Source organism: Garra rufa, chromosome 24 (genome assembly GCF_049309525.1).
Source record: "Garra rufa chromosome 24, GarRuf1.0, whole genome shotgun sequence".
Lineage (NCBI taxonomy): Eukaryota > Metazoa > Chordata > Actinopteri > Cypriniformes > Cyprinidae > Garra > Garra rufa.
Window position 1 is genome coordinate 427,679 of NC_133384.1, and position 26,993 is coordinate 454,671.

Genomic DNA, 26,993 nt, shown 5'->3' on the forward strand with positions numbered 1-26,993 from the left:
AGAAACTCTGGCGACCACCGCCCAAGAAATGGAACAAGCAAAGGCAGTCTACACGGAAGTCAGCGACAAGCTCCGGTACGCCGAACAGCTACTAGAAAAGGCACAACTGGACTTCAAAGACAAGAACAGCAGAATTAAAGCCCTCGAAACTCATTTGAACGAGGCAAGGACTGAACTAAGTTACCTCACTCAACAGCTGGACGACATAAAAGAAGAAGCTGAAAGTGTCAGAGATGAACTCAAACACGCTTATGAGCTGCGTCTTGAGCCAACCAGGACCCGACGGGCCCCGGCCTCACCCCTACCAAGCAGGCCCGGGTCCCCCGTCCCTGGAACCTCACGTGAACAAAAGGGGGAGGGAGCAACTTTAAAACCCTCACCAGCTCCCTCCGAAGAGACCTACCTCACACCCAAGCTACGAGAACTTCCACGGGCCGGCCTGCAAGCATCGCACGGACTGGACCTAAAAGACCTCGACAAGCTGACTCGAAACATAAGCAAGTTTTCCCCGAGTGCTCAAGGTTTTCAAGACGTCCACGCGTATCTGAAAGACTTAGAATTTCATCTAGAAATGAGACCCAATGTTACGGACAAAGACAGACTTTATCTTCTGCGATCAACCTCGAGCCCTGAGGTACGGAGCTTTTTGGACCGACAGCCTTCACACACAAAGACTGATTTCCATCTGCTCCGCCAAGCCCTCATCAAAGAGTTCGCAGACCCTGAATCAGAGCAAGGACTGGTGGCCGCCCTGGAGACCAAGCAGGGTCGTCACGAAACGCCCCAAGCTTATTACAACCGACTGAGACGATCATACTTCGGAGCTCGCAACGAGCCGGGCATGGAAGAGGACCCGAACTTTAGAACTCTCTTCCTCAGAAATCTCCATCCTGGGGTAAGCCACCACCTTGGCGTCCTAGCATGCCCACGAACAATGACATCTCAGCAACTGCGAGACTTGGCACACAAAGCCTACGCCAAGCAAAAGATGGCTTCAGAAAAGGGCTCCAAACCTGCCGCAATTCTTGACATCAACACGCAAAGTCAAGGAATGGCACTGGAGGGCGCCGGTCCCCAAGACAGCGTCAAGCCACGACCCAAAGAATGGAAGTCATCCTCACTTAACAAAGAACGGGACCTCCACAGTGGCACCCGACCAAAACAAAAAAACGACCGCTGGGATGGACAGTCATCAACTGGACAATGCTGGGAGAGATCACGGAACCAGCCAAGGCAGCAGGAAAGTCGATGGGAAAAATCATGGAACTCGCAACACTCAGGCAGAGGATCTTGGGACTCTAACAGAGGGCCCAACGGGACACGACAGTCACGATCTGGAGCCACCAGCCCAAGAAACTGTCGGAAAAACCCACCGAGATTCCATACTGACAGAACCCAAACAGAAACTGTACAAGAGCAAAAGACATCAACTAGTCTTGACTCTCAAGAGCTGTTAAAAATGATGATGAAAGAGTTCTTCCAGAGCAGAGAGCTGGATCGGAAATGGGAAAAGAAAGAAAAACCAGATTCGGCCTGACTAGCGGCAGAACAACAAGACAGCACCCACCTGGCACAACAAACCTCAGACCAAAGCACCCATGCACTTCACCCTCAAAATATTGCAGCTATCTCAACCACAGGTGAACAGGGAAGCCACCCTGAACACCCCGCTCCAGCGGTTGACACCGACCTAACACCTAGCACGGTGGACGTTAGCAGCCGCCCATCACCACCTGCTGACGATACCGCCACAATGCCCGAAAGTGCTGTTCTGGTTGTCTGCCATGCCTCTGAAGAAACCCAAACCAGTTTCCATAGTCTACCGATTTCATCCCACACTCCAGTGCCTCAACTTCTGGGCGACCTCATCGAGAAGGGTATAGCTAAAAAGTTCTACCTCTCCATCATCATCGAACGCCACATCAAAGTGGAAGCCCTCTTGGACACAGGAGCAGACATCACTCTAATGTCAACTGAACTCCTGGAAGAAATCCAAGAGAGAAACAGGAGAGCAAACAGCACCCTCAAGCTCCAAAGGTGTGAACTAAACCTCCAAGCATATTCACACACGGGCCTGCAACTCAAACACGTGGCCCCGATCCAGCTAACTGTAGGACCAATGGATCTCATCCACCCAGTTTACATCTCACCACTAAACACCTACCCACTTCTCATCGGGAAAGACCTGCCAAATCGCTTTGAACCTCTAATTGACTTTAAACACCTGAAGATGTGGACACAAGTCCGCGAGCCCCTCCCGTTACAGTCAGTAGAGCCACAAGCACTGCAGTGTCAAACCACAGACACCGACCATCGTCTACGACGGGACGAAGCAAGGTCAAGGTCAGAGCCAAGCCCAAGTCCAGCTGCAACTAACAAGGCTCTCGACCCTTTTCTCTGCGCACTGCAGACGTGGGACTCAACCTCAGGTCCTCCCCAAATCAGAACTGCTGTAAATATCCAGGACCTTCCTGTGTCCGATGCAGTATTGGCTCTCTGGACAGAGATCTCAGCCATCAGTCTAAGCCTTTTCAAAACACTGAAGCAGACACAAAAGCACCTGCCACATGTTTCCAAGCATAGCCGCTTCCCTCTCAGTCCCGAATCAACAGCAATGGCTACCTCCAAGATAATCTGTGCAGCAGACATACAGTGGAACAACCGGCTGCTAAGCCACTACTTCCTGGTAATCCCTGATCTGCCTCACGAACTATATATTGGAGCAGACATCATTGTCAGACTCAACGCTTGCATCGACACGGTGAATGACATCATCTGGGCCCCGGCGTCACACCAACTGAACCCCACTGTCAACCTACAAAACCTCCGATCGGGTCAGACAGTGCCGGACGCCTGTGCCATGATTAACGAACAGGACATCACCATACCCGCATACAGAAAGAGCATCAGCGTCCGCCTGAACATGCGGCCAGGACAAGCTCTCAACAGCGAGCTAGGTTTCTTCCATCCTTCCAGAACCTACCTAAGGCTAGGTCTGACCCTGGAAGCCACACCCCTCATGGAAGTGTCATCCCGCTCCGTATACGTCTTGTTCAACAACTGCACGGCTCAAGACATCAAACTCTCTAAAGCCAGCCACGTGGGATGGCTCATCAGCCAAGAATTCCATGACTTTGAGCTAACAGTACCTATCATAGGCCCCATACCAGCCCAGCTGCTGACAGACGAAGAGGACGATGCCGTAGTCTTCACTAAACCGCATGGAACTATCTCCATCACATCTGTGCTGCCTGTATCCAAAGAAAGCGTCTGTCATTCAGAGCTGACCGATGACACACACCTGGCAGTCTACGCTGTCTCCTCCCAACCTCTGACAGCACAAGCAGAACAAGTGACCCTCATGGCTCAGAACTCTTTAAACACACAACCCACAGATGAACCCTACCCCGGGTTCAACGCACAGATCCAACAGATCTTGGAGGAAGCAGACGCCCTCCACTGCGACGCTGAGCGCCAGGGACTCAAAGAAGTCCTACATAAATACAAAGACTCCTTTGCTAAGGACTCTCTGGACTGTGGCCTAACCAACATCCACACCGTGCGCATTCCGACAAACCCAAGTGCACCACCTACATATGTGCGCCAGTACAAAATTCCTATCGCATCGTATGAGTCGGTACAGGAAATCATCGACTCCATGCTGGAAAAGGGAATCATCCGCCCCTGCAACAGCACATACTCTGCACCTATTTGGCCAGTTCTCAAGCCTAACGGCAAATGGTGGCCTACTATTGACTATCGTAAACTGAACAAACAGGTACCCCTGTCACGATGGCCCATGACACAACTGGACCAAGAAATACCCAAAATCAAAGGCTCCACGATCCTATCCACTATGGACGTTGCCTCCGGATTTTGGACCATTCCCGTACATCCAGACGACCAACACAAGCTGGCATTCAATTTTGGCAACCGACAATATACCTTCACGCGGTGTCCCTTCGGCTATGCCAACTCACCAGCTGAATTCAACATCTTTCTAAACAAAGCCTGCCCTGATGCCAGAGCCAGAGGCAACATAATCTATGCCGACGACCTGCTCTTGCAGAGCACCAACGCGGCAGACCATCTAAAGGAAATCGACCACGTCCTAAATCAGCTGACTACAGCAGGTGCCAAAATTGCACTCCACAAAGGCCAATGGTGCAAAATCAAAGTGAACTATGTCGGCCTCCTTGTTGGACGAGAAGGAATCGAACCGCAATCCAGCCGCACTCAAGCAATCCAAACCATAAAACCCCCCACTAATATCACTGAGCTGCGAAGCTTCCTGGGAGTCTGCAACTATTCGAGACAATTCATTGAAAATTATTCTGACATTGCACGACCACTCACATCTCTCCTCAAGAAAGATGAACCCTTCATTTGGACGGAAGACCAGGACAAAGCGATGAGCGAGCTTAAACAACGTCTGTGCTCTGCTCCCTGTCTAGCCTACCCAGACCCAGGAAAAGAATTCCATCTGGAAGCAGGTTTTTCCAAACATTGCCTCAGCGCAGGCCTATATCAGCTACATGACAAAGACAAGCGAGTGGTCGCCTACGCCAGTAAAACACTGTTACCGCCTGAATGCAAATATTCAGACTGTGAGAAAGCTCTGTTGTGCACCGTCTGGGCCATTCAACGCTTCTCTAACTACATCGGAGCCCAGAAAGTCATCATAGAAACCTGTCACCAACCCGTGACTTTCCTCAACAGCCAACGAATCCGAGATGGTGTGGTAACAAACGCACGCATAGCCACCTGGCTGATGACGCTTCAAGGACGCGATGTCGAGGCACGATATGCCCAAAACCACAAATCAGCTTTGGGTAATGGACTTGCAGCTTGCCAGAATTGCTCCAGCGACACACAATGCACAATTACAGAGCCCATCGAACCAGCGCAACCACTGCTTACAAACCACAAATACTTTGATGAGAATGTGTGCGAGGGCATGCCCACTGCTTACGTCGACGGTTGCTCCTACAACAACCAAGGAACCTTGAAAGCGGGCGCTGGCGTGGTCTGGCTCAACAACAACCCCTGCCAACCACAACACTTCAAACTAGGCCCGCATTCCTCTCAATATGCAGAAGTGGCAGCCATCCTCATCACGTTGCAGCTGGCTGCATCCCACAACATCAAAGAACTCCTCATCTGCACTGACTCAAACTACGCTCGCCTGAGCTTCACATGCCACCTGGCGGGATGGAAGCAAAATGGATACAAGACTGCCAACAACAAACCTGTCAAGCATCAAGAGCTATTCCAAGCATGCGAGGCCATCATCCTAAACCATGATATAACCGTGTATTGGAAGAAGGTCCGAGGCCACTCACGACAGCCAGGCCAAGACAAAGACCTTAATGATCAAACTGATGCACTAGCTAAAACAGGTGCACTGCATGGAGAAGCGTGGACCCCACCCCCCCTTTCACCCTACCCCGCTGTCTCCGCTATTACCCGCCGCCAACAGGCCAATGCCAACCACAACCCTGCCTCCACCCATGTCGCACTGTCCCCACAGTTCAGTCCAAGCGACCTACTCACCCTACAAGCCTCAGACCCTATACTGCAGACTATTATATCTCATATCTCCGATCCAACAAACCACCCTATCTCTCCTTCCGACCTAGCACGGTCTTCCGACCTCCGCACCCTCCATTCCATCAAACACATGCTGCATCTACGCGACGGTCTCCTCACATACGTCCCTGAGCCACTCACTGCGCCTCAGCTTGTGGTCCCTCAGTGCCAAAGGGGGATGATGCTCGCACATGCTCACAATGCCCCATGTGCTGGACACCACGGAGCAAAAGCCACCTACGATACGCTGAAACAGGTGGCATACTGGCCTAGAATGCAGCAAGACATTGCAGATTATGTGAAGGGATGCCTCGTTTGCTGCCAGTTCCAACCAGCAAACTCAAATCACCGAGCACCACTACAACGGAAAGGAGTCACCTTCCCTTGGTCAGACCTCCAGATAGACTGGGTGGGACCTCTGCCACGGTCAACCCGAGGTAACAAATACTTCCTCTCCGTGGTTTGCGAGTTCACCAAGTGGGTGGAGTGCCTCCCCGCCCCTAATGACACCGCAGAAACCACTGCCTGCCTGCTGATGAATCACGTCTTTTCAAGATTCGGGCTACCTCTGAGGATCAACTCGGACCGAGGAACCCACTTCACAGCTGAAGTAATGCAGGAAGTCTGGAGACTGCTCGGGATACAAGCTAAGCTACATATAAGCCACCATCCAAGAGCCTCTGGGCAAGTTGAGAGAGTTCATCGCACGGTGGTCAGCATGCTGAAAAAGGATGTAGCAGCCAACCAAAAGGATTGGGACATTAAGTTGCCCCTGGTACTGATGGCTGCCAGAGCCACCCCACACAAGTCCACTGGTGTACCGCCATTTGAAATGATGACGGGGCGACAAATGACACTCCCATTACACCTGCTGTACCAACCCGGAGATACAAACCTCGCCACCGCATACACCACTCACCAGTACCTTGAAGAACTGCACCAACACCTGAGAACGACCTTCTCGTTCGCTCAACAACAACTCCAAAGAAGCGCAGAAGGTCGTAAAGCCTATTACGACCAAAAGGCCTCACATCAGGAATTCAATGTTGGGGACAAAGTGTGGTACTACCGCTTTGCCCAGCCACGGCAAAGCGGGCCCTATCGTCTGTCAAAGAAATTCCTACCTCACTGGACTGGACCCCACCAGATCGTAGACAAGCTCTCGCCCGTTGCCTACCGAATCAGAATCAGGCAAGGCCGCAACGAACCAGTACTTCGATGGGTACATCGAAACCAGATCAAGAAACATTGGGGCTCCAACAGATCAGAAGAGGGGGAAGACCAAACCAACTGACACAGACCAAGCCCAGACCACATCTCACGCTAACACAAGTTGTTATGTTTTGTTTGTATGTTTTTGTTTTGTTTTATCCCCCTAGGAAAACACACACAACCCCCTTCACAAACACAACACAAACCACCTACACCTGTCCTCACTGCCTCTCTGCGAGGAGACGATCATCCCTGACGTCTAACCTCGCTTAACGTCTTTGTGTGTTGTTTTCCTTTTTTCCCTTTTTCCGCTTTCCTTTTCCTCTAGGCCCCACCAAAACTTAACCCATTTTTTCCTTTGAGCCTAGATTCTGAAGGATGGAACTGACACTGTGCGCCAAATTATGAGCAAACTATTGTCACAAATCTCGGTTAACAATAAAGGCGGCTCCGCCACCCATGGTCCTCATAGCTAACTGTCCCCTTTTGTGTTCTCTGTTACCAGGAAGATGTTCAGACTCGCCGTCCTGTTGCTCTGCGTAGTCGGGGTCGTACCCCAACCAGAAGTCGCCACGCTCGGACCAGCGTCAGGGATCGTACTCCGCGAACAACCGGGATTATTGATCACTAATTGTAAAACCTACACCCAAAAGGTGTACGTCCGATTCAACCCCCGCGACGTTTTCCGAGCACACTACACCCTCCCATCTCCTAAGACCACGTGGGCAGGCACCCGTTGGACTCGGGAAGCCTTCGCCCACGCACAAGCAGATGTGACACACATGCTGCGCCAGTTACAAAAAATGACCGTAACCCAAGCTGAGTTAAGCGGGTACAACCGGCGCTCCAAACGGTTTTTGGGCGCCCTGTTAGGAGCTGCCGCTGCTGTGGGAACTCTGTTTAACATCGGCATGACTACCGCCAATGCGGTAAACCTGGCCACAGTCAGACGACATGTGGGTGAGATCCAAGCCGAAATACCCGACATCCGGCACCAGCTTCTAGTCCAAAGCTTGGCCCTACAAACTTTCGGAAAATCACTGAACGGCACCATTACAGTCTTGAACACCCACAGCACTCTGCTCAACCAAACAATCCATGCCCTCAATAAGCTGTTTTCGGTCGTGCAAGACGACCTAGCTCAAATTCAATTGTTAACCAATCTCATGACTGACATGTTAAGAGAGATAAGCTCCTCAATTGACAGTTTAGCCATGGGCAGAATTCCTCCCTACCTAATACCCCTAAGCCTAGTCCAAGACATACTAGCCGCCTCGACCACTGGTCCCGCTAATCCCCTTCAAGCCCATCTCGCCTACTCCCTGGGCAGCGCCATCCCATTGTATGTCGACCCAGATGCAGGAGACATAGCCTTTCTCCTCAGTTTACCCATCATTGACTCCAATAACATCTACCGGTTAAAGGACGTCGTGAACGTGGGCTTTTGGCAAAGGGATACCTATGTCAAAATACACACTCCCGAGGTCGTAGCCTACCACGATAATAACGAGCAGTTGTATCTGGCCCCTAACCTCAAAATGTGTACGCTTACCAACGATATTCATTATCTATGTCCAAGTAAACCCTTTGTCCGGGATAACACCGAAGGCATTTGCGGCCTCGAATCCATCCGACCCGATACCAGTTGTTCCGCGGAAGCTATGCCACGGTCTCAGGTGGAGGAGACCCAAGCCGAAATTGTTGGGAACCAGTGGCTGGTCAGTACTTCAGTGCGTACAGCTACCCTGACGTATGACCAGCACGACACGGCTACCCGTATTACGTTGCCGAACCAAACCCTCTGGGTCAAGGTTCCTAAAGGCTCAATTCTCCACATCGATGACCTGGCACTATACCACCTCCCCGAAGAGGAATATAAAGCTGAGCTCGAAATTTCGCCCTTCTTCAAACAGCATTCCTTTGACCTCGATCCTGAGTTGGAAGAAAGGATCAAGGTAGAAGGATTGCAACTAATTGATTTAACTCCCGTTAACACGGCTTTGGAAGCCATCGCTCGCCTTCCACCCGCCGGTCCCCCAATTATTCGGTCTTGGTCCGCCGCCGACATGGCATTGTGCATCTCAACCATCGTCGGATACGCTGTAACTCTAACCCTCGCCTTCCTCCTCCACAAACGAGTAAGCGCGGTCCAAGAGTCTCTCAATAAATGTACCTCCGGCGTCCCACGCATTTTTCGCCGCGAAAAACCCACACCAGAATCCGAACTCGAGCCCGAGAACGCGACGAATCTAATTGAGATCACGCCCATGCCGCCCCGTCGATCCACTGACTATTAAAACCGACCAAAGAAAAACACCCCATTCACACTGCCTTGTTTTCCGCATGCAATGATGTCACAACGCGGTATCCCGCCTGCTGAAATTCAATTCGTTGGCGGGTGGGGGATTCGCCTAACTTTACCCATGTACTAAGGACAGCCGCTTTTGGGATGCTACAGCAAGCTGTAGGTCGGCTCATTTAAACACAGCTTTAACTAAAGGGTCCACGAACTGCTCCGGTAGCCGTGCTGAAGCAGCGCCATTCACGTGTGTTGAACGGAGGGTCCAAACACACGCAGATCCGCAACTGATGTAAACACGAACATTGACTAGTGATCATCCGTGGACGCGTCGGAGCCGCGCCTAGACGTGCAGTGTGTGGTAAGATATTTATTCATCATACAGTGTAGATAACTTCACTAGCTTAATGGTTTCGGGCATGCAAATAATTAAATACATTAGCACAATAATGATAATGTCACGTATCAGCGATCTCGCATGCTGACGATAGGATAAACAATAGCGTATTATTTATTTACTCACCCTTCATGCATCCTAGGTGTATATGATTTCCTTCTTTCAGACGAATGCAATCGGAGTTATATTAATACAATTCTGGCACTCGTAGAACAGCATAGACTGAAAATACGTCGATCCATAGTAAAAAAAAGTGCCTCACATGGCCCCGGGGCGGTCGGTAAAAGCCTCCTTTAGCAATCAGATGTGTTTTTGTAAAAAAAAAATATCCATGTTTAAAACATAAGAATCACTTTAATCTAGTTTGCTGCTTTGGGAAGGGGCGTAGCAGGGTAGAACGCGGTCTACACTGTGTGCCAATCACAACGCAGCGGGACTGCTGACCAATCACTATACATTTGGTTTTGCGGAAGGCGGAACCCGGAACTAATCGAGCCGTTTGTGCCAGCCTGGGGAAAAAGCTATTATAATAATCTAAATAATGTGAAAAATAATGAGTTTTTCAAACAACTAGGCATGAGAGCATGTTCAAGGACACCCCAAAAACAGAATAAAGACTTTGTAAAGGAGCATAATAGGACCCCTTTAACAATAGGCAATGCTGTATATGCGAATGCTGTCTGTGCGGGATGTAGACAGCATTCAAAAGTTTATCATGAATAAATATTACATAAAGTACTTCAAATTAAATAGCCCTGCAAGAAACATTTTATGCATCCCACAGTCTTATCCATTAATTGATCCTCTTTTTTCCGTAATAAATGTATTATTCGTTTATATTCATTATTTTCCCCTTCATTTCTATCTCTTAACATTCTGAATCTAAATGATAAATGCTGACATGCCATTAAAGCCTTGATTATGCTATATGGCTGGGATTTTTACTGGAATGCAGTTTATAGGTTGAATTTAACATATATATATATATATATATTCATTTTTTTGTCTAATTAATAGATAACCTATATAGTGTTTCATTGATGAGTGAATCATTCACGTTCCATTTGTAAATCGTTTATGGTCACACACGGGCATTAATACAATCATAAAGTCAAAACTTTATTGCCAGAATTGTCGTTTACAATATTTGCTAAATATATGGCAAACAGCATATACAGAAAGTTATTTAGGTTAAGCGATCCACAATAAACAAAAAAGTAGATAGCTCTAAATCACTTATTATTTATTATTATTATTATTATGAGGCTATTATTATTTTAATAACTGGTCAGGGCTATTTATTTTTAACGCCTGACAATTATGCCAATAAAGTTTTGACTTTTTGATTGTATTTATCCCCGTGTGTGACGATAAATGAGCATGTTTTCATTTACAAATGAAACTACGTGAATGATTCATTCATCAGTAAAACAGTTTAGTATTTATATAGTCTAGTCTATTAATTAGATGAAACAAAATAAAATATATGTTCAATTCAACCTTTAAACTACATTCCAGTAAAAATCAGTCATATAGCATATGTCAAGCATTTACAGCATCATTTACATGAACGTTAAGTAAAGAGAGCAAAATTAAGGGGGGAAAACGAATATAAACGAAAATAAAAATATATACAATAATAATAGGCTAATAATAATAATATTAGTAATAGTAATAATAATGATAATGATAATAATATTAATACAAATACGGAAAAAAGACTATCAGTTAATAGAAGGAATGTAGGCCTATTTTACTGTGTGACGATAAATTATTTCCAAATGAAACTACGTGAATAATTCACTCTTCAATGTGTCATGACTCTGGGCTGCAGCTTTTCCCTCCTCCACACAATGTCGCTGTCTTCCTTCCTCACACACTTCACTCCCCTGATTGTGTACACCTGCATTTGGATCATTACACTCATCTCACCCACACCTGTTCACAATTACTACGGACTATAAAGCTGCACATCTCCCACTCCTCATTCTGGCTGCATTGTCTTCGGTACTGTCTGTCTCTGTGTTTCCCAGATCCTGTCTTCAAGTCGTGTTTGTGCCGTGTTGGTCTTTTGTTGTGTTTGGTTTGTGTTTTGTTTAATTAAATTATTTCTTCCCCTGCATTTGGACCCTGACCTCATTTCTCTACATGACAGAATGCAGCCAGCACAAATGGGTCCAGCGGGGAAGTATTTTTTTTTCAAAGCGGCGATGGCCGCTCACTCTGTTCCAGAAGCGGCAGCGAACACTCACTCTGTTCCCGAAGCGGCGGCGACCGCTATCTCCGTGCCCGATGCGGCTGCGTCCGCTCACGCTATGTGCCCGCTGAGGTTCCTGTGGTGGCGGTGCCCGCTGAGGTTCCTGTGGCGGCGTCCGCCTACTCTATTCCCGAAGCAGCGGCGACCGCTATCTCTGTTCCTGATGCGGCAGCGTCCGCTCTCTCTGTTCCCGAAGCGGCGGCGACCGCTATCTCTGTTCCTGATGCGGCGGCATCCGCTCTCTCTATCTCCGAAGCGGCAATGACCACTCACTCTGTGCCCGAGGCGGCGGCGTCTGCTATCTCGGTTCCCGAAGCGGCGGCGACCGCTATCTCGGTTCCCAAAGCGGCGGCGACCGCTATCTCCATTCCTGACGCGGCAGTGACCGCTCACTCTGTTCCCGAAGCGACGGCGTCCGCTCTCTCTGTTCCCGAAGCGGCGGTGACCGCTATTTCCGTTCCTGATGCGGAAGTGACCGCTCACTCTGTTCCCGAGGTGGCGGCGACCGCTATCTTTGTTCCTGATGCGGCGTCCGCTATCTCTGTTCCCGAAGCGGCAGTGACCGCTCTCTCTGTTCCTGACGCGGCGGTGCCTGCTGACGTTCCTCTGGCGGCGGTGCCCGCTGACGTTCCTCTGGCGGCGAGGCCAACTCACGTTCCTCTGGCGGCGAGGCCAGCTCACGTTCCTCTGGCAGCGATGCCAGCTCACGTTCCTCTGGCGGCCGTGTCCGCCCACGTTCCTCTGGCGGCCGTGTCCGCTCACGTTCCTCCGCTGCACGGGCCTGGCCCGCCATCCCTCCCCCTGTTTCACCGTTCCCCCTTTCCACCGCCCTCCAGACTTATGGAATGTCTGGGAGCCGTTCCGTAGAGAGGGGGTACTGTCATGACTCTGGGCTGCAGCTTTTCCCTCCTCCACACGATGTCGCTGTCTTCCTTCCTCACACACTTCACTCCCCTGATTGTGTACACCTGCATTTGGATCATTACACTCATCTCACCCACACCTGTTCACAATTACTACAATTGTGACACAATGATTTGTCTATTAATTAGACTAAATAAAATACAATATATGTTAAGTTTAACCTTTAAACTGCATTCCAGTAAAAAAAAAAACAGTCATAGAACCTTTACAGTATCATTAACATTCAGAATGTTATGTAAAGAGATCAAATGAAGGTGAAAATAATGAATATAAACGAATAATACGGAAAAAAAGAGGATCAGTTAATGGACAAGACTGTGGGATGCATAAAATGTTTCTTGCAGGGCTATTTAATTTGAAGCATATTTAATCGCGCACAGACAGCATTGGCATATACAGCATCACCTATATATTTATATAATATTTCTATAACAATTAATATAATAATTTCTTAACTCAAAATAAAATATTAATAAACCTATCTCTGATAATCCTGGGTTACTATGGCCACGCAGGTATGTTTATGCATTAAACTCGTGTTTATGCATTTTTATCAATATTATCAGTAATATTTTATGTTTTTGATAACAGCAGATTCTCAACAACAACGTCAAAAAAGCTTATTTATTCAAGTGATCATTAATGTACATTATATTTTCATTTTACAGTTTTGCCAATGCTAAAGACATTTTTAAACAACTTTATACATTGTTACATTCCAGTATGTCCACCCTGATGCTTCACCACAGCCGGAAGAACTTTAAACAGTCTGTTTATGTACTTGTTGCATGCCACTGCTGTAAGTTCCTCGAACCAGAATTTATTTATGGCATCAATTAAGTCAGACTTTGTAGTTGGTTTTGCTACTTTTAGAATATAATCTATCAGAGCATGCCACACCATTTCAATGGGATTCATGTCGTGATTCAGCGGGAGTCTTAACCCAGTTTATACCCTGTTCAGCAATGAGTCTGCCTACAGCAGTGTGCTTCGGGTCATTGTCCTGGAAAAAACGGTGATGTGCTCCGAAGTTTTCCCTAATGTATGGGGCAGCAGTTTCTGTTACAATAGCATTTTCAAAGAAAGACCGGTCCATTATGCCTTCGAAGATTGCAATCGGTCCCGGACCCAGTCTGGATATTGCTCCCCAAACATGAACTTTTAGCGGGTGCTTTGGCTTTGGTTTAGACACATGTCTCCCACTCCACCCCCATTCTGCTATTCATAAACATTTTGCTCTTTATACTGCCGCTGATGGCCTCGTTAACTGCTACATTTAAGATAACTGGAAAAAGAAACACTTCCCTCCGGTTTCAAAGACCATACTTAAGCCTAGTTCCAGGTTAAAATGATCGGAGCTGTTTAAACTGGAGAGGAATAAAAAAACTTGTACTGACTGATCTTTAAACTTGCCAGTGCCTTGTTTTGTGTCGAAATTGACACGGCTCATGGCTAGTGTTTGCATATTTCTTTCTATTGTGCAACCAGATTAGTGTTATATACTGTGCTGATAGTTCTGATAATTTTTTTATCGGACAATGCAACTTACTACCTTATTAACTTTAAGTTCAAAGTAGCCTAAAATAGCTGGATCTGCCAGCCAAGTGGAGGATGCGTCTGTCCCTCACTTTCAACTTTCTCAACTCCCATTTACTCCACCGGCATCTAACAGCATTTTCACACCAGTGATACTAAATATTCTTGCAAACTGTCTAAACTTCAATATACAGTACATGAAGACACTAGAAGTTTTGCAACTTACACTGCATGAAAAAGGGGGTTTTCGTCAGTTAACGACACTGTGAATTGTTGCTAATCGGGAGGACCGGGAGAATTCCCGGTGGGCCGGTCCGTTTTTTGGCCGCGAAGGCCTGTGTCCCTATAGCTGCCTGCACAGCAGTCGCCAGGGGCGGACTGGCCATCGGGAGAAGTGGGAGAATTGTTGGCCCGCTACCCTCCAAGTTTTATTATTATTATTATTTAAGATTGTTGTTGTTATTGTTTTTGTTGCCGGCCTTATGTACTAAAGTGGTTATTTCGGAATTAACCATTCAATAATAAAACTCTAATAAATCATAAATCAGTTAGTCTAGACTGGCACGCGTTTCGCCTCTTGCGAATCAAGAGTGGAGTAGAAGTGCCCAGGTGGAGCAGAAAGACAAATCTGTCTTGTTTAGGACCTGAAGTGCAGGTAACAAATGTTAGCAGTAGCAGTCAAATGCTGAAATTAACGAAATTACAGAATTACAATTATAAAGCGTAGAAATTTAGCCGACAAATATTCACATCGTTTTAAAACAGGTTTAGGGAGCTACCCTTATGAAAATTAACTGTGGTTTTACAAAACATAAAAAAAAAAAAATAATAATGTTTACCATAGTTGTACAAAAAATATAATATGGTTTTGCTACACTATAGTTTCACCATGATATGAAACTGATTATACTAATGGGAATCAATCAAAAAAAAAAAAAAAAAAAAAAAAAAAAAAAAACAACAACATGTTTACTACATTTACCATAGGCTCAGTAATACCATGGTTAATTTTCCTTAGGGCAAAACATGACGCATGATAATGCAAAAACATGTTTAGTTTTAAGATTTTTTAATAAAGATATATTCAAGATGTAGCTCATTTTTGTTGTTCTAATTTTGACATTAAGACAATAACACATGGTCCTAATGTAGTGGCACTCTTTTTTCTGTTGTCCTTTTCTCTATCAAATGTTTTAGTAATAATCATAAATTATATATCATTTGAAAGCTTAGAAGCTCCATCTTGGTGGCTGTCTCCTCCCCCTTAGCAGCAATGTCAAGTGTCATTCATTTTACAAAATCACAACTTTTGACAATCTTCACAAAAACATGTAATTAAAAAGGTCTGAGTCTCAGTATTCGATATTTGGTGGTTATTTTGTAATAGAATGAAACTTGTCAGAAAAATGTAGACATTTGTGACAGAAAAAATACATAAAAAATATATATAGCATTTGGTTGGCACCCGGTGGCTGTTTGTGGTAAAACGCCCTAAACAAAGTTTAACAGGAACCTAAATTTTGTTCAGATCCACTTTAAATTTGGAACATAACTTATTTAGGCTTCAATTCAATATTAAATTTAGAATAGAACCTGTTATGTAAAATATGTAGTTTAAAATCTAATAAAAAAAATGTACTGTGTATTTTCTTTACAGTAAATTTAAACTTAAACAATTTAAAATTTTAAACTTAAATTTTGTTGATACTTTATTTTGTTTTGAAGTTCCACTTCTGCAATAATCTGCTGATTGTCTTCTTTAAAAAGAGACCAACCTAAGATCTGTATTAAGAAGTGTTCATGAATTACAACAAGTTTGGATAGTGCACTTTCATGCCTATTTTAAAAAATGGGGGTGACAGTTAAGGGGTTAAATTTTTCAAAAATAATTGTAGGCCTATACTATGTGCAGCAGATGGAAGCATGAAGTGCTCCAAAATCTCCTGATAGCTAGCTGCATTGACCCTGCCCTTGATAAAACACAGTGGACCAACACCAGCAGCTGACATGGCACCCCAGACCATCACTGACTGTGGGTACTTGACTACAGGCATTTTGGCATTTCCCTCTCCCCAGTCTTCCTCCAGACTCTGGCACCTTGATTTCCGAATGACATGCAAAATTTGCTTTCATCCGAAAAAAGTACTTTGACCCTGCCCTTGATAAAACACAGTGGTCCAATGCAGCTAGCCATCAGGAGATTTTGGAGCACTTCATGCTTCCATCTGCTGAAAAGCTTTATGGAGATGAAGATCCGCTAGGAGACCGCTAGGAGGACACAGGGGACATAGATGTGGTCTCCAGGGCGGATCAGGGATCTCAGGTGGCCATGGCGGGTCTGGGGGTTCAGGAAACCACGGCCGGGTAAACAGTCCAGATGGCCATGGTGGATCTGGCGGCTCAAGCAGCCATGGCCGGGACAATAGTTCAGGAGGCCATGGCGGCTCTGGAGGCTCAGGAAGCTATGACCGGGACAATAGTTCAGGAGGCCATGGCGGATCTGGAGGCTCAGGAAGCCATGGCCGAGTAAACAGTTCAGGTGGCCATGGCCGAGTAAACAGTCCAGGTGGCCATGGCTGGGTAAACAGTTCAAGTGGCCATGGCTGGGTAAACAGTTCAGGTGGCCATGGCCGAGTAAACAGTCCAGGTGGCCATGGCCGAGTAAACAGTCCAGGTGGCCATGGCCGAGTAAACAGTCCAGGTGGCCATGGCTGGGTAAACAGTTCAGGTAGCCATGGCCGATCAGGGGAGTAGCGGCCCCCCAAAATTTTCTTGGGGGAACCTAGGGTATAGTCCACACAGGAGAGCATGGAAGGGCGCGCAGGAGAGAGCTCCGGCTCAGGAGGGCGCGCTGGAGACAGCTCCGGCTCTGGAGGGCGCGCTGGAGACAGCTCCGGCTCTGGAGGGCGCGCTGGAGACAGCTCCGGCTCTGGAGGGCGCGCTGGAGACAGCTCCGGCTCTGGAGGGCGCGCTGGAGACAGCTCCGGCTCTGGAGGGCGCGCTGGAGACAGCGTCGGCTCTGGAGGGCGCTCTTGAGGAGCGGGCTCTGGACGGCGCTCTTGAGGAGCGGGCTCTGGACGGCGCTCTTGAGGAGCGGGCTCTGGACGGCGCTCTTGAGGAGCGGGCTCTGGAGAACTGTACGACCCCAGCGGAGACTCTGGCAGAGCAGGCTCTGGGCGAGCGGTCACTGAAGGACGCTCTGGCGGCAAAACCACTGGAGGGTGCTCTGGCGGCGTAGTCACTGGAGGGTGCTCTGGCGGCGCAGTCACTGGAGGGCGCTCTGGCGGCGCAGTCACTGGAGGGCGCTCTGGCGGCGCAGTCACTGGAGGGCTGGGCGGAACCAGCGGAGACTCTGGAAGGCTGGGCGGAACCAGCGGAGACTCTGACTTGGTGGTCGCCATCTTGGGTGCAGACTCAGGTTTGGTGGCCATCTTGGCCGGGATTTCAGGTTGGATGGTCATTTTGGCCGAGGGTTCTGGAACGGCGTTCATCTTGGCCATGAACTCAGTAACGGCGGCCATCTTGACCGGGAACTCAGCAACGGTGGCCATATTGGCCGAGGGTTCAGGAACGACGGCCATCTTGACCGGGAACTCAGGTTTGGCGGCCATCTTGGCCGGGAACTCTGGAACGGCGGCCATCTTGACCGGGAACTCAGGTTTGGCGGCCATCTTGGCCGAGGGTTCAGGAACGACGGCCATCTTGACCGGGAACTCAGCAACGGCGGCCATCTTGGCCGAGGGTTCAGGAACGACGGCCATCTTGACCGGGAACTCAGCAACGGCGGCCATCTTGGCCGAGGGTTCAGGAACGACGGCCATCTTGACCGGGAACTCAGGTTTGGCGGCCATCTTGGCCGGGAACTCTGGAACGGCGGCCATCTTGACCGGGAACTCAGGTTTGGCGGCCATCTTGGCCGAGGGTTCAGGAACGACGGCCATCTTGACCGGGAACTCAGCAACGGCGGCCATCTTGGCCGGGAACTCAGGCTTGGCGGCCATCTTGGCCGAGGACTCAGGAATGGCGGCCATCTTGCGGGCAGACTCCTGTGTGGCAGCCATTTTGCGTGCAGACTCATGCGTGGCAGCCATCTTGCGTGCCGACTCATGCGTGGTAGCCATCTTGCGTGCCGACTCATGCGTGGCAGCCATCTTGTGAGCTGGCGTGGCAGCCATCTTGTGAGCTGGCGTGGCAGCCGGCGGATTAGAGCACTGGGCGGAGGCCGGTAGATGAGAGCGCAGGGAGGAGGCCGGCCGCATCGGGCTGAGGACAGCAGCGGAGCTTTGGAGGACGACTGGAGATTTGGGACTGGGCTGGCGGCTTGAGCCGTTGACACGGTATGTGGAGGTTCTCGGCTTAGGGCAGGCTGGCGAGTTGCGCTGTGCCTGGTAGGGGGCCGGAAGATGAGACTTACTCAGACTAGGAATTTCTTCTATTTCAAAATCAGATCCATTTAAATAGAGAATGAGATTGATTAGCTCGATCAAGGAAAAATTACAAACGGGGAGATCACAGCGAATCGTCTCATCGTCCAGCCCCAAAACAAACACAGCGCAGATGGCAGCTTCATGCCAGCCTACCTGGTGGGAGAGCTCGATAAATTCCTCCACATACCGTTCCAACTCTCGACCGCCTTGCCGCAGTCCCCTCAAGGAAGCCTCAGCCCGATTCATCCTTTGTATTGGTCCGTCAATCTGTCACGATCCAGGTGGGGTTGAGGAGTGGAGAATGATGAGGAAAACCGGAGTAAATAAACGAATAAAGATTTATTAAAACAAAACACTGAAACTAATACAAATAAACAAAAACCGGGAGCATAACATGAGCACATGAAAACAAGCAAACAGAGGTAACAGAAATCATTGACGGACAAATGGGGAGTGCACACACAGACTCTTAAATACACAAAAGACAAGGCGTGGTCACAAACGAGATAACAGGATGACGAGGGGGAAATACAAATATGGGCAAGACTGAACTAACTAAACATAACCAAAAGGGGGAGACAAGGACTAAACCATATAAGCTAGAAACATGGGGGGGAAAAACACTTGGAAAACATGACGGAACAGGACAATACACAGACATGACTCTGACACTACTACTGATAATAATAATACATAAAATAAATTTTTAACACTCTAAACTATAGTTTATATTTCTCCTCTTACACAAATCAAATGTATCTAAAATTGTATAAATGGTATGAAAAAAAAATGTATTTTGTAATTTTGTACTTGTTATTTTTTTCTCTTTTGTTTTGTTAATTGATTATTCATTCAGAAAAATATATTTCACATATGGGCATATTTATTTCTTTTATACACAGCTTAGGTTTTTCTCTGCGCACAAGCTCTGCGCATGATGTTCTGATGCAGGGTTCGAATTACAAAGTGGCTTTCGGGGGAGCCCTATTTTCCGATCCTCCCTGACTGACTTTAACGCTTTTGGTGCATGTTCGGGCATTTAAAACAATAGGTTTACAGTAAACCTATTGTTTACTTAGGCCCCGTTTACACGAAGGAAAGACGCAGATATTTCCCTGCGGTTTGGCCTCTCATTTACACGAAAACCCCATTTTTACCACAGAAAACAATTATTTCTAAAAACTCCGGCCAAGGTGGATAAATTTGAAAACGCCGTTTTCACGTTGTAGTGTGGACTGTGAAAACGGAGGCTTTTGAAAACGATTACGCATATTTATAGTCATGTGACGCATATTGTACCAATAGATATCTATGTTTACACCAGTAATTGTGCCTGTGCTATTCACTGTCACACTGCTGCTAAAAAGATTTACCTTGTACACTCTTCAAATTACAGTCCTAAAATGATGACAGAAAATTTACTCACAGTTGCTGTCCTGCAAAACATAACAACAACTGCTTTTCAGATAAAATATGAATGAGCGCGATATAGACGCGTCAGTGGTGGATGATGAGATATTTCCGTAAATTATCCCGCCAGAAGAATTGCGTGAAAACTTATTACGTCTGTATAATTTTGGAGGCTTTACGAATGCGCAGTAAGGCGAATTTAATGTTTTCCTACGTTTCAGTGTGGATGAGAAACTTTTTTAAAACGCTTGGAAACGCGAGTGTGGACGGAGAGCGTTTTAAAATGAAAACTCAGTTTTCAAATGTATCCGGATTAATGTAAACGTAGCCTTGTAAACCGTTTACTTCAAAACGCAAGCACCTTGTTTGACAGATGCGGCGGCGGCAAGATAGTCGTTGAAACTGGTGCGCTGTCATCACTCCTCTTCGTTTGTTTTGTAAATCCAAATTGACTGAGGTTTGTCTGCTTTCTTTTTGACATTCTTATTAGTATCCACAGAGTGTTCCAAGTGTTGAAGTTAAGCTAACATTCAAATACCAACTCAGTGAGAAGTTCAAGTAGTGACGTAAACGTAGTAATTTCAGTGCAGCGCCGCCACGCATGGATGGTCACAGCAGGAGACAGCGGAAAATAGTGTTCGGAAATAGTAATGTAATGAGCGAATAAACACACAACATTGACACATTTTTAATATCATCATTTATTTCAGGAACCTTAATGTACAGAAAATCTAAATCTATATGCGACACAAAAAATGGAAAGTGTTTTAGAGCTCCCCCTAAATGTCTCAAAGTAGGCTTTCAGGGGAGCCCAGGTCCTTTTCAGGGGAGCCGAGCTCCCCTTAGCTCCCCCGTAATTCGAACCCTGTTCTGATGTTTATGCTGCTTTTTGCTTGTGTGAAATTAATCCCTGAAAACGAATTTAGCTGTTTTTAATGTGTCACAGCCACCAATCAGTTCAAATTTAAAATGTAATTTAACACAATCTTGTCGGTTAATAATAACTTAACGACGTCGGTTGGGGAAAAAAACTAACTTAACATTTCTATTTCCAATGCAGTCTAATAAAAGTTCATCAGGAAAAAAGAAAAGAAAACAATAATGAAACTGCTCCTGCTTATGAATAACTTTTTATTTGATGTTGAAGTATCTAAATAGTCTATAAGCTGCAACAAAGTGCTTTTCTAGTCCCGCTCCCACGAGGTTTTATTCCGCATCCACCCGCTCCCGCTATACTAACTATATACACCCTTAGAATAAACATATACATACATACATATATATATATATATATATATATATATATATATGTGACCCTGGACCACAAAACCAGTCATAAGGTTAAATTTTACAAAACTGAGATGTATACATCATATGAAAGCTCAATAAATAAGCTTCCTGTTGATATATGGTTTGTTAGGATCGGACAATATTTGGCCGAGATACAACTATTTGAATATCTGGAATCTGAGGGTGCAAAAAATCACCTTTAAACTTCTCCAAATTAGGTTCTTAACAATGCATATTACTAATCAAAAATTACATTTTGATATATTTATAGTAGGAATTTAACAAAAAATCTTCATGGAACATGAACTTTACTTAATTTCCTAATGATTTTTGGCATAAAAGAAAAATCAATAATTTTGACCCATACAATAGCCGCGTTTCCACTGTCGGGCCAAAAGCGGGCGTGCTAGTGCGTGCCAGAGCCAGTCGCGTTTCCACTGTCACTTCCGGGGCCTGATCGTGCCTCGTCGGTGCTTCCTCAGGGCCAATGGCCCGGGTTTTTCGGGCCGACGAAAACCTTGGGCCAAAGCGGGCCAGCCGGGGCTTGAGGCGTGGTCAAAGTGAAAGGCGGAGTGTGTCTGCGGTAAGATGCGCATTTCGCTTTATTACTAATACAGGGCTCTTCTATGTATTTGGGCCGAGGACAATATACAACGCCAGTTTGACGGCATCTGCAGAAACAAAGACGTGATAAAATACATCGTTGCTGGACTCGCAAAGCTAAATATCCAGCGCACCACAATGCAAGTTCGAGACAAGAAATTGCGGGTGCAGTACAAAGCCATAAAAACGCACAATGGACAAAGCGGTGCCCAGAGAAGACACTTACATTAGGCAGATATTATATGGAAATGCAGTTTTGATGGGCACATTACTTAAATGGTTATCTGATGGGGCACCTTTTGTGTCCTGTGTAAATCAGGTCCTATTCAGTAATAGTTACACTATTAACTGTTGTTACAGATATGTGATGAAAACATTTAAATGCATGTCTGATTAGTATCTACTCGTATTTAAATTTGGAAAAATGCAAACAAGATCCTATAAAAATGAGATCTGATGTATAAGTTTTTTTACATCGTCCAAAAACCCCCACAGAAACTCACCAACACACCTTGATAAATTGTTAACATACACTGTACCTGTATCTGTACCTAAATAAAAGCATAAAAAATTATACTAGAAGTACAACTGTGTAGTTATTTTTTGCAGTAGTGTGTAGATAATATGCAACGTTTTGTTTAATGTAATAACGAAGTTAGACGAAAGATTTGTGTGTAGGTCATAAAAACAAAGCTTCTTTTCAAGTGATTTATTAATGTAATATATTACAAATATTGCTGCTGCATAAACAACTGTTGCAGAGCACTTCTTGCATCAGAACAGACATCACCAACATTACAAGACGTTTCTGCATTCGCTGTATCCGGCTTCCACGTCGCTTTATTGTTCTTTTTCGCCTTGCAGCTAATATAAGCTTTCGCCGTAAACGCTGCTGAGCCTCCGTCTTCGCATCTTGGTTTCGCTGCCTCATCTTCCACCAAGAAAACACCGAAACGAGCAAACAGCCGCTTCGGCTCTCTTCCTTCGATAATCACACTACGGTGACTTACTTTCAATCTCCCCGCTGAAAGGGGAGGGGTTTCGTGACGTTTGATTCAAGGAGGTGTGTAAAGGGCGGGCTTTAGGTTTGCGCAGCGAGGCTACTGGCTCGATAGTGGAAACGCAGCTTACTTTTGGTCTTGGTGCTTGCGACTCGAGGCCATTGGCCCCGCCCGGCACGCTCTTAGCACTGGCTCGCACTGGCCCGACAGTGGAAAAGCGGCTAATGTATTTTTGGCTATTGCAACAAATATACCCCAGCGACTTAAGACTGGTTTTGTGGTCCAGGGTCACATATATATACCCGCTCAGAATAATTTTCTTCCCGACCCGACCGTTCACGCTAAATTTAATTCTCGTTTCCAGAATCTCACATTTAACCATTTGGAAACAATATCAAGTATAAAACTTTTTTCGCAGTACATTCATTATATTTCCATGTTCCACTTTTAAGACGTATTATAGCCCTGCATTTTAGTCCGTCAAAGATCAAATGCGGGCTAAAATTATATTTTAGACATTCAGTGGTGATTAAAAAAAATTGCAGCGCTGGTGGAAACACGAGACCAGGCTACCATGACTTTCAAGAATGGCTTGGACGGTCCTGTCAGCAGCATTGAGCTCACGTTCAGCACAGCTTTGAAGGGTTCCGTGTTTAAAGCTTGCCACAAAACACTGGCAAAAGTAAATACCATGACTGTCAAATAGTAAGGAGATATTTTAATTATTTATTTAGAAACTACTGTTTTCTGAGTTAGTGATGATGCAGTTAACAATCCTCCTCATATCCTCGTTGGACGCGCCTTTAGAGAGAAATGCATCTTTATGGACTAGCTACATAATAAAAGTTTTTGTTTTCTATTTGTTTTGTTTTTTTCATTAAGTAGTAATTTAAATCTTTCTACATATTTATTTATCATGTCTGACAAAAAATAACGGTTAAATATTTTCCACTGAAAAAAATGGAAATGATCGCGCTTGAGCCTTCATGTCCTAAAAATGTGTTTTGCACTCTCCGCACAAACGATTGGATATGCACCTAATAGCGCACATTTATATCTATTATTATTTATATCTTTTATTTTACAATTATGGATTTTATTTTAGCCAATTCGTGATTTGAGAAGGCAAATTGAAACACAGAGTAGGTTAACTCACTGTCTGCCGCTTGGTCTTTAAGAAACAAAAAGCTTACGTTTAACGAACAAAAATGCTCCAAACTTTTTTTTTTCTAAATTAACTTAACTAAATTATAAATACTTTGCCGTTACATACAGAATGAATTACCGATTATGGCGCCAGATATTGAAACAACAGACATAACAAATACTGTCCAAATAGCCATCTTTGTGCAGGGTTTGGCTACAGAATGTTGTTCCTTGCGCCACCTGGTGGATATTGTATGAAGCGCAACAACGTTGTAAAAAAAATCTGAAAAAGCGACTGCAGGCAGATGCGTGACCACGCGTGCCGAATTGCAGGCTGCCGTGTGAAAATAGACGCATTTTTAATGGCCAGATCTGTAGGAGGGAGGTCAGTGGTGCGGTAACGAAGCTGTAATCCTTTATGAAACGTCAATAGAAGTTGGAGAATCCCAGAAATCTCTGTAGTTCCTTGATGCTATTGGGTTGAGGCCAATTTTGGATGGCTAGGACTTTCCCATGATCCATCTGTACACCCTCGGCGCTGATGTTATAGCCCAGGAACTGAACCTCAGGTTTGTGGAACTCACATTTTTCAAGCTTGAGGTACAGGTGGTTCAGACGGAGGACTTGGAGGACCTGACGGACGTGCTGGCGATGTTTGGCCTGGTTCCGGGAGTAAATCAGAATATCGTCTATGTAGACCACCACAAACCGATGCAGAAACTCCCGGGAACACCTCGTTCATAAATGTTTGGAAGACAGAGGGACTGATGGATAAACCATACAGCATGACAAGATATTCATAGTGTCCGGTAGTTGTTATAAAGGCTGTCTTCCACTCGTCTCCCTCACGAATACGAATGAGGTTATACGCACTCCGCAGGTCCAGCTTGGTAAGCTCCTCAAGGGTGGCAGGTACCAGCGGAAGTGGGTTGGGCTGCTGTATGATCTGGGAATTGAGTTGCCGGTAATCGATACATGGGCGAAGACCTCCATTCTTCTTGCCCACGAAGAAGAAGCTGGAAGCGGCCAGCGAGGTAGATGGTCTAATAAATCCCTGTGCTAATGCTTCCTTGATGTACTCCTCCATCGCCTGGCGTTCCGGGTTGGATAGGGGATACACATGTCCTTTGGGTAATTGAGCCCCAGGTAGCAAGTCGATAGCACAGTCCCATGGCCGATGTGGAGGAAGGTGGGTGGCAGCTTGCTTGCTGAATACATCCTGGTATTCCATGTATTCCGCTGGGATCTCCTGTGTATCTTCTGTCTCAGGACTCTCGATCTTCGTGGAGGCTATGGACACAGGAATAGAGGCAGGTTGTGGCAGGTGAGAAATGCAGTTCTTTAGACAGTGCTTACTCCAGCTGATGATGTCGCAGGGATCCCAGCGGAGTTCAGGATGATGAAGATGGGGCCAGGGACGTCCCAGGATGATATTCACAGTCCTCCAGTACCAGAAATTTAATCCTTTCGTGATGAAACAATCCGACTTGCAGAGTGACTGAGGGTGAGGAGTAACGAATCCGCCCACATCCAAGTGGTTTTCCCTGAATGGTCTTAACAGCAAATTCAGAATGGTGACGTTGACAAGAGAGATGCAGGAGATTTAAACAGTCCTGGGAGATTAGAGTATTTATATATGTATATGTTTATTCTAAGGGTGTATATAGTAAGTATAGCGGGAGCGGGTGGATGCGGAATAAAACCTTGTGGGAGCGGGACTAGAAAAGCACTTTGTTACAGCTTATAGACTATTTAGATACTTCAATCTGAGTCAGTTAAAGCAGAGAAAGACAAGTTTTGTTCAGCAGTATGAATGGTCACAGGAATTAGCGCAAGTTGAGCAGTATTTATTTCTGTTTGTATGGTACTCACCACTGTATGTGGGGGTCTGACGGGACAGTTTCGGAGTAGATGACCACAATTGCCACAGTATAGACAGAGTTCGGAGGTGATACGACGATGACGTTTGGCTCAGGAGAGTCGTGTGGAATCGATTTGCATCGGTTCTGGTACTGGAGAACAAGCTGTCACCGTAGTGGGCTGAGGAGCGGTTAGAGGGGGCTGGCAGGCGGCTAGTCGCTGGGACACCCGAGTAGTGAGTTGAAGGAAGGTCTCCAAGCTGATGGAGTCATCGTACAGCACCATGGCTGCACGAATGTCAGGGTGGAGACCTTGCCTATAGGCGCCCAGCAGTGTGATCTCATTCCAACCACTAGCCGTCGCCAGCGTGCGGAAGTGTATTCGTTCACCGAAGAAGAACCTTGCTGTAACAGGAACAGTTGATCAGAAACGGTGAGTGCACTGGTTGTAGTGCTGAAAACCTCAAGAGAAATGACTGGTAAATTGTTCAAAAGAGTTTATAATGGGGTTATTGGTGTTCTAGATGGCTTTAGCCCATTGTAGGGCTTTGACGATTAACAGTCAAGATGGCCAAGATTTCCAAGATGGCTGCATGTCTTTCTGTCTGCTCTTTGTCTGTCCATTTTTAACTTTTTAAAAGGTTTTTAGTGCACCTTTCACTGAAATAATCCAGACAGTGCATTCATTTAATCTTAACTAAGTTTTTGTAGTTATGGACATTCTACCCTGTTATTTTTGTGAGCTCTTGGCCTATTATTTGGTTCGAGGCCTATCTTCATGCTACAGCCCAGGGATCTGCTGCAGTGTGGCTTGTCTTCAGCCTAGATCTGTGATGGGTTCTTGAAACAGGATTTACAGCAAGATAACATCTATCTCCAGCTGCATTGTGGTTTGCTTCCAGCACACACTAAAGCCTATGCTATCTGGCTACAGCTATTCTGAGAGGTTCTCGGCCTACTCCATCTGGTCTGAGGCCTACCTGCTTGTTTTCGAGAGGATCTTGGCCTACTCCACCTGGTCTGAGGCCTACATGGACCTGCTG

General features: G+C 46.2%; 1 pseudogene; it reads right to left on the minus strand.

The window, feature by feature from the left end:
* Positions 1 to 13,389: 13,389 nt before the first annotated feature.
* On the minus strand, positions 13,390 to 18,887 carry LOC141299992 (uncharacterized; annotated as a pseudogene).
* Between the last annotated feature and the right edge of the window lie 8,106 nt (positions 18,888 to 26,993).